Source organism: Oncorhynchus keta, unplaced genomic scaffold (genome assembly GCF_023373465.1).
Source record: "Oncorhynchus keta strain PuntledgeMale-10-30-2019 unplaced genomic scaffold, Oket_V2 Un_contig_4171_pilon_pilon, whole genome shotgun sequence".
In the NCBI taxonomy this organism is placed as follows: domain Eukaryota; kingdom Metazoa; phylum Chordata; class Actinopteri; order Salmoniformes; family Salmonidae; genus Oncorhynchus; species Oncorhynchus keta.
In genome coordinates this window covers 332,434-340,897 of record NW_026287627.1, presented here as the reverse complement: position 1 = coordinate 340,897, position 8,464 = coordinate 332,434, and positions in this window count along the sequence as shown.

Below are 8,464 nucleotides of genomic sequence, written 5' to 3'. Positions count from 1 at the left end.
ACCTATGAAGTAGCAATTGAGCCTGGGGACGAAGTTATGTGATATGCCAGAGATGAACCACAAATCGATGTCCCTCAGGTGCTTTTGCCGGATGTCTAGCCCGGATTTTCTGTACTTGAAACACTTGTGCTTTGCTTTTCAACTCGCTAAAAGCTAGCTAGTTGGAGTCTGTGTTTACTTCTGTTTGTACCACCTCCCGGTAAAGCAACACACGAGTGTAAAATATTGAAGGCATGCAGTACACAGAATGCACCGCAGCTTAGTGCGGAACCCCCAAAGTAGGGTTGCGGATTTCTCCTTTACAAATGAACAACTTCCGCTGAAATGCAAAGAGTTTGATGTATCTGGTGGACATGAGTTGTCAGGAACTCAGAAAGCAGGTGTTGATGACATTACATTCACTTCCTGTTGTAATGATTGCATGTGTGTTTATAATGCATAAGGAGAAAACTCTGATGGTGGTCAAGTTGAGAAAATATATTTAATATGCAGAAATCGCTCCTCCATTTCCTGGTTGCTAAAAATCTAATAGTTCGCCCCATTTCAGTTTCAGTGTAGAGAATAATTTTATCATCTAAATCTCTGTGAAATACATTTAGCATTATCAAAAATATTGTATTTTCAGCTGGTGTACAAAACCGACAGTAAAAGGTGCTAAAAAATGAAACTTAAGAACAGGAAGCATAAAAGGAAACTTCAGAACTATGTGCCATTGGAACACAGGAGTGATGGTTGCTGATAATGGGCCTCTGTACGCCTATGTAGATATTACATTAAAAATCAGACGTTTCCAGCTACAATAGTCATTTACAACATTAACAATGTCTACACTCTATTTCTGATCAATTTGATGTTCTTTTAAAGGGGGAAAAATGCTTTTCTTTCAAAAACAATGAACTTCTTCCTAAGTGACCCCAACTTTTGAACGGTAGTGTATTTGTCCAGGTGTGTTAGGGGTTACAACAGGGTAATTGTGTTTTATAGTATGAATAATGGAGGTGCTGTAGAGTGGTGGCTCAGCCTCTGAAACTTCGATTAACACAGTCAAAGTGGCCTAGTTCCTTGGCCCATGCATTTTGGACCATGTGTCAGCAAAAACTCCCCAGCTGCTCTTCCGTCCCAGACGCAGACATTTCAGCATCACAGGGTTATTTTTATGATCAAGGCTGTCATTTGTAAGTCTGGAGAAAGAGAGAGAAGGAGAGAGAGAGAAAGAGAGAGAAAGAGAGAAAGAGAGAGAAGGAGAGAGAGAGAGACAGACAGGAGTGGAGAATAGGGGATATGGAGAAAGATATGTGTTATTACATGACAGGTGTTTATCCGTGCACAAACAGTCATTTTGTGTGTGTGTGTGTGTGTGTGTGTGTGTGTGTGTGTGTGTGTGTGTGTGTGTGTGTGTGTGTGTGTGTGTGTGTGTGTGTGTGTGTGTGTGTGTGTGTGTGTGTGTGTGTGTGTGTGTGTGTGTGTGTGTGTGTGTGTGTGTGTGTGTGTGTGTGTGTGTGTGTGTGTGTGTGTGTGTGCACAGTACTGGTGGGCATGAGGAAATGTTTATCTTTTATATGCACTGATTCCTAAACCAAGGGTCCGTAAACCACCTGACATTATCACTTATGGTTTACGGTTGCAGATAAGACCTGGATTTACAGTTACTGGAACAGCATTATCGTTTCATACTTTATCTGCAACTTGAATGTGTTTTACTGTTTGCCATCATTTCCTAGCGTGACCTTACTGCTGGATGGTAATCTGATGGAGATCTAACGTTTATGAAACATGATATTATCCCAGATAATGGGCACCAGAGGAAAGCTTTAAAAGCCACCAGGAAATGGATTTCAGCGCCTACACACTGACTAACACGCACAAAGACATGCACGAACACATACGCACACCCACCCACACTGCTTTCAGAGAGAGCATATCATTTGCAGGAGAGAAATCATTGCAATTTTCACACTGCTGTTTATTCTTGTTTTAGTTAACCAAACTCTCTGCAGCACACTGATCTGCCCTGAGGTGGGATTTATTCTACAATTCTTCATATGATTCTCCACTCTCTCTCCCTCTCATTCTCTCTCTCATCTGCTGCATTCGTCTCCCACTCACTCCTTAGTCGTGGACCTCTATTCATCTTTCCTGCTCTCCTGTAAACCCCTTTCTTCTTTTTTAGAGGGATGCTCGCCTCAGAGGATGAGCTGTAAATAAATTCAGCTCTAGAATGTTAATAGAAATAGGTTGAAAGAAGAGCCGCTACCTTGATCTGTATCCAAGCCTCTGGAGTAGACAGACGTATTGAGCAGAACAGAAACTCATGTCAATGTTTGCAGATGTTGTTTGTTGATGTCTGTACTGACGTGGGACTGTCCTACAGCTATCCATTTTGTCTGGTGTTTTACGCAGTATCCACTGTATAGACCAGTGTTTCCCAACCCTGGTCCTCCAGTACCCCTATAACAGCCCAACCCTGGTCCTCCAGTACCCCATAACAGCCCAACCCTGGTCCTCCAGTACCCCTATAACAGCCCAACCCTGGTCCTCCAGTACCCCTATAACAGCCCAACCCTGGTCCTCCAGTACCCCTATAACAGCCCAACCCTGGTCCTCCAGTACCCCTATAACAGCCCAACCCTGGTCCTCCAGTACCCCCAACAGCCCAACCCTGGTCCTCCAGAAACATAACAGCCCAACCCTGGTCCTCCAGTACCCCTATAACAGCCCAACCCTGGTCCTCCAGTACCCCTATAACAGCCCAACCCTGGTCCTCCAGTACCACCAACAGCCCAACCCTGGTCCTCCAGAAACACCAACAGCCCAACCCTGGTCCCCCATTACCCCTAACAGCCCAACCCTGGTCCTCCAGTACCACCAACAGCCCAACCCTGGTCCTCCATTACCCCTAACAGCCCAACCCTGGTCCTCCATTACCCCTAACAGCCCAACCCTGGTCCTCCAGTAACACCAACAGCCCAACCCTGGTCCTCCAGTAACACCAACAGCCCAACCCTGGTCCCCCATTACCCCTAACAGCCCAACCCTGGTCCTCCAGTACCACCAACAGCCCAACCCTGGTCCTCCATTACCCCCATTACCCCCCCCCGCCCTTGGGGGTACTGTCACACCCTGATCTGTTTCACCTGTCTTTGTGGTTGTCTCCACCCTCCTCCAGGTGTTGCCCATTTTCCCCATTATCCCCTGTGTGTTTATACCTGTGTTCTCTGTTTGTCTTGTGAGGGAAATTTTCTGTTAAACCCTACTCATGCTTGTGTACTAAACAATCCTTCTTTAAGCCTGGCATTGGGCTTGAGATAGTTTCCTTAACCAACTCATATAAGATAAGAAAAGTGTGTGTGCGCATTGAGAGAGGCCTGTTCTAACTGTTCTGTGTGTGTAGAGGGACCCATGATGCCTGGGCACTCAGCCAAGAATATGACAGAAACCGACTGGTTCCTCTTGATCCTAGACAGAGTAAAGGTTACATCCTGAACACCAGTAACAGAGACATTATTCTGTTTTGTAGCCTGTTTCTGGGGAAAGATTGTGGTGGAGAAATCTGAATTAGCTAAGTAACAAAGATAATTAAGATGTCTTATCTGCAGAATATGCTTATGATTGGACTTTTGAACTCTTGCCATTAGAATGTCTCCTTTTGTACTCTGGTGTTGGCAGCTGCACTTCCTGGGGAAGTGGGGAACCATTCACTTGTCTCCACAGTGTGCATCAGTCACCTCCTCCTAGGGGGAGATTTTTTACTCCCCTAGTTCAAGGTGGAAACTAAGTAACAACAAATGTCCTAAGTTCTTAGTACTGAACAAAGCAACAAGTTCTTTGTAATTGAGCCGAAGGTCTGGCACAGGATGTGTGGGCTTGGTGTTTGGAACCATTGTATGTCATCTCTGAGGTTGCACCTATACTGACCTACCCTGAGATAGTATATAACCCAGAAGCTAACTCCACTCAGTGGGCTCTCACTCCATCTCTCCTTTTGCCTCTCCTCGTTATTAGTTAAAGGTAGAATTTCCACCACAGTCTGCTGCCAGTTTGTCTTGTTTGTCAAGTCAACCAGCATTTTTCTCAGCTTCTGCTTTTTCCCAGTCTCTCTTTCTCTCCCCCCCTTTTGATCCTCTGCCTGACCAGACCGTGAGCCTGCCTGGCGTCCTGTACCTTTGTCGCCATACATTGGATTATCAACCCCTGCCTGCCTTGACCTGCCTTGACCTATAAGTAAAATTATTTAATAATAAATGGGTATATATTGTTAATTATGTTATTATGCCTCTCTTTAGGGATGGAGGGGTATTTTGAGGGATGGAGGGGTATTTTGAGGGATGGAGGGGTATTTGGAGTGGTATTTTGATGGACAGAGGGGTATTTTGAGGGTATTTTGAGGGGTATTTTGATGGGTGGAGTAATATTTTGATGGCTGGATGGATATTTTGAGGGGTGGAGGGGTATTTTGATGGATGGGGGATTTTGATGGATGGAGGGGTATTTGGATGGATGGAGGTGTATTTTGATGGACGGAGGAGTATTGTGATGGATGGAGGGGTGTTTGGATGGATGGAGGTGTATTTTGATGGACGGAGGAGTATTGTGATGGATGGAGGGGTATTTGGATGGATGGAGGTGTATTTTGATGGACGGAGGAGTATTGTGATGGATGGAGGGGTATTTGGATGGATGGAGGTGTATTTTGATGGACGGAGGAGTATTGTGATGGATGGAGGGGTAATTTGATGGATGAATGGGGTATTTTGAGGGGTGGAGTGATATTTTGATGGCTTGATAGATATTTTGAGGCATGGAGGGGTATTTTGATGGATGGTGGGGTGTTTAAAGGGATGGAGTAGTATTATGAGGGGTATTTTGAGGGGTTGTTTAAAAGTCTTACTCACATCGGCTGCGGAGAGCATGATCACACAGTCGTCCAGAACAGCTGCTGCTCTCATGCTTGTTTCAGTGTTACTTGCCTCGAAGCGAGCATTGGAGTTATTTAGATTGTCTGGTAGGCTCGAGTCGCTGAGCAGCTCTCGGCTGTGCTTCCCATTGTAGTCTGTAATAGTTTGCAAGCCCTGCCACATCCGACATAAAACAAGCTTATATTTGGAGTTCTGGTGGGCTGACTGTTGAACTAAACTCATTAAGAATTTATAAGTGATATCCTTTAATAACAAATGGATATATATCGTTAATTCTGTTATTATGCCTCTCTTTAAGGATGGAGGGGTATTTTTAGTGGTGGAGTGGTATTTTGATGGATGGAGGGGTATCTTGAGGGATGGAGGAGTATTGTGAGGGATGGACTGGTATTTTGATGGATGGAGGGGGTATTTTGAGGGGTGGAGTGGTATTTTGATGGCTGGATGGATATTCTGAGGGGTGGAGGGGTATTTTGATGGATGGAGGGGTGTTTAGAGGGATGGAGTAGTATTTTGAGGGGTATTTTGGGGTTGGAGGGGTATTTTGAGGCATTGTTTAAAAGTCTTACTCACTTCAGCTGGGGAGAGTGTGATCACACAGTCGTTCGGAAAAGCTGCTGCTCTCATGCATGTTTCAGTGTTACTTGCCTCAAAGCGAGCATTGAAGTTATTTAGCTTGTCTGGTAGGCTCGTGTCACTGGGCAGCTCTCAGCTGTGCTTCCCTTTGTAGTCTGTAATAGTTTGCAAGCCCTGCCACATCCGACATAAAACAAGCTTAAAGTTGAAGTTGAGTATATTGTGATAAACTGCAGGCCACACTACTTGCCTCGAGAGTTCTCAGCTATACTTTTCGTGGCTGTTTATTTACCACCACAGACAGATGCTGGCACTAAGACCGCACTCAGTCAGCTGTATAAGGAAATAAGCAAACAGGAAACCACTCACCCAGAGGCAGCGCTCCGAGTGGCCGGAGACTATAATGCAGGGAAACTTAAATCAGTTCTACCAAATCTCTATCAACATGTTAAATGTGCAACCAGAGGGAAAAAAATCTATATCACCTGTACTCCACACACAGAGACGCAACAAAGCTCCCCCTCGCCCTCCATTTGGTAAATCCGACCACAACTCTATCCTCCTGATTCCTGCTTACAAGCAAAATTAAAGCAGGAAGCACCAGTGACTCAGTCTATAAAAAAATGGTCAGATGAAGCAGATGCTAAACTACAGGACTGCTTTGCTATCACAGACTGGAACATGTTCCAGGATTCTTCCGATGACATTGAGGAATACACCACATCAGTCACTGGCTTTATCAATAAGTGCATTGAGGACGTCGTACCCACAGTGAATGTACGTACATACCCCAACCAGAAGCCATGGATTACAGGCAACATTCGCACTGAGCTAAAGGGTAGAGCTGCCGCTTTCAAGGTGTGGGACTCTAACCCGGAAGCTTACAAGAAATCCCGCTATGCCCTGCGACGAACCATCAAACAGGCAAAGCGTCAATACAGGGCTAAGATTCAATCATACTACACCGGCTACGACGCTCGTCGGATGTGGCAGGTCTTGCAAACTATTACAGACTACAAAGGGAATCAGAGCCGCGAGCTGCCCAGTGACACAAGCCTACTAGACGAGCTAAATCACTTCTATGTTTGTGTCTTTACTGATATTTTCAACATGTCCCTGATTGAGTCTGTAATACCAACATGCTTCAAGCAGACCACCATAGTCCCTGTGCCCAAGAACACAAAGGCAACCTGCCTAAATGACTACAGACCCATAGCACTCACGTCCGTAGCCATGAAGTGCTTTGAAAGGCTGGTAATGGCTCACATCAATACCATTATCCCAGAAACCCTAGACCCACTCCAATTTGCATACCACCCAAACAGATACACAGATGATGCAATCTCTATTGCACTCCACACTGCCCTTTCCCACCTGGACAAAAGGAACACCTATGTGAGAATGCTGTTCATTGACTACAGCTCAGCGTTCAACACCATAGTACCCTCAAAGCTCATCACCAAGCTAAGGATCCTGAGACTAAACACCTCACTCTGCAACTGGATCCTGGACTTCCTGACAGGCCGCCCCCAGGTGGTGAGGTAGGTAGCAACACATCTGCCACGCTGATCCTCAACACTGGAGCTCCCCAGGGGTGTGTGCTCAGTCCCCTCCTGTACTCCCTGTTCACCCACGACTGCATGGCCAGGCACGACTCCAACACCATCATTAAGTTTGCTGACGACACAACAGTGGTAGGCCTGATCACCGACAACGATGAGACAGCCTATAGGGACGAGGTCAGAGACCTGGCCGGGTGGTGCCAGAATAACAACCTATCCCTCAACGTAACCAAGACTAAGGAGATGATTGTGGACTACAGGAAAAGGAGCACAGAGCACGTCCCCATTCTCATCGACGGGGCTGTAGTGGAACAGGTTGAGAGCTTCAAATTCCTTGGTGTCCACATCAACAACAAACTAGATTGGTCCAAACACACCAAGACAGTCGTGAAGAGGGCACAACAAAGCCTATTCCCCCTCAGTAAACTCAAAAGATTTGGCATGGGTCCTGAGATCCTCAAAAGGTTCTACAGCTGCAACATAGAGAGCATGGCTGTTTGCATCACTGCCTGGTACGGCAATTGCTCGGTCTCCGACCGCAAGGCACTTCAGAGGATAATGCGTACGGCCCAGTACATCACTGGGGCTAAGCTGCCTGCCATCCAGGACCTCTACACCAGGCGGTGTCAGAGCAAGGCGTCTTTCTACTGTTGTTTTATTTCTTTACTTACACACACACACATACATTTGGCACCATTGGTTAGAGCCTGTAAGTAAGCATTTCACTGTAAGGTTTACACCTGTTGTATTCGGCGCACGTGACAAATAAACTTTGATTTGATTGGAGTTCTGGTGGGCTGACTGTTGAACTAAGGTCACGAAGCATTTGTAAGTGATATTCTTTAATAATAAATGGGTATATATCGTTCATTCTGTTATTAGGCCTCTCTTTAGGGATGGAGGGGTATTTTGAGGGATGGAGGGGTATTTTGAGGGAAAGAGGGGTATTTTGAGGGGTGGAGTGGTGTTTTGATGGATGGAGGGGTATTTGGATGGATGGAGGGGTATTTTGATGGATGGAGGAGTATTGTGATGGATGGAGGGGTGTTTTGAGGGATGGAGTAGTATTTTGAGGGGTATTTTGACGGGTGGAGAGGTATTTTGAGGGATGAGTGGTATTTTGTGTGGTATTTTGAGTGGACGTCCTTTAGGGACAACAGATTATTTTATGAAAACAGCTAACTTCCTGCATTTCAACACATTATGCCATGGGGCAGAGAGAAAAATGTGACGCTTTATAGCTCAACTCCTCAACTCACTCAACTTTATAGCCCTTCACATTTTGCCTTGAAGATGTGAGAACATTTTGCACTTTCAAAGCTACATTTTTGCTACTCTACACATTTTGCCATTCGTTTGAGAGAAAGTTACTGTCCAGGGTGAAAATCTCACTTTTCAAAGTTCTTATTC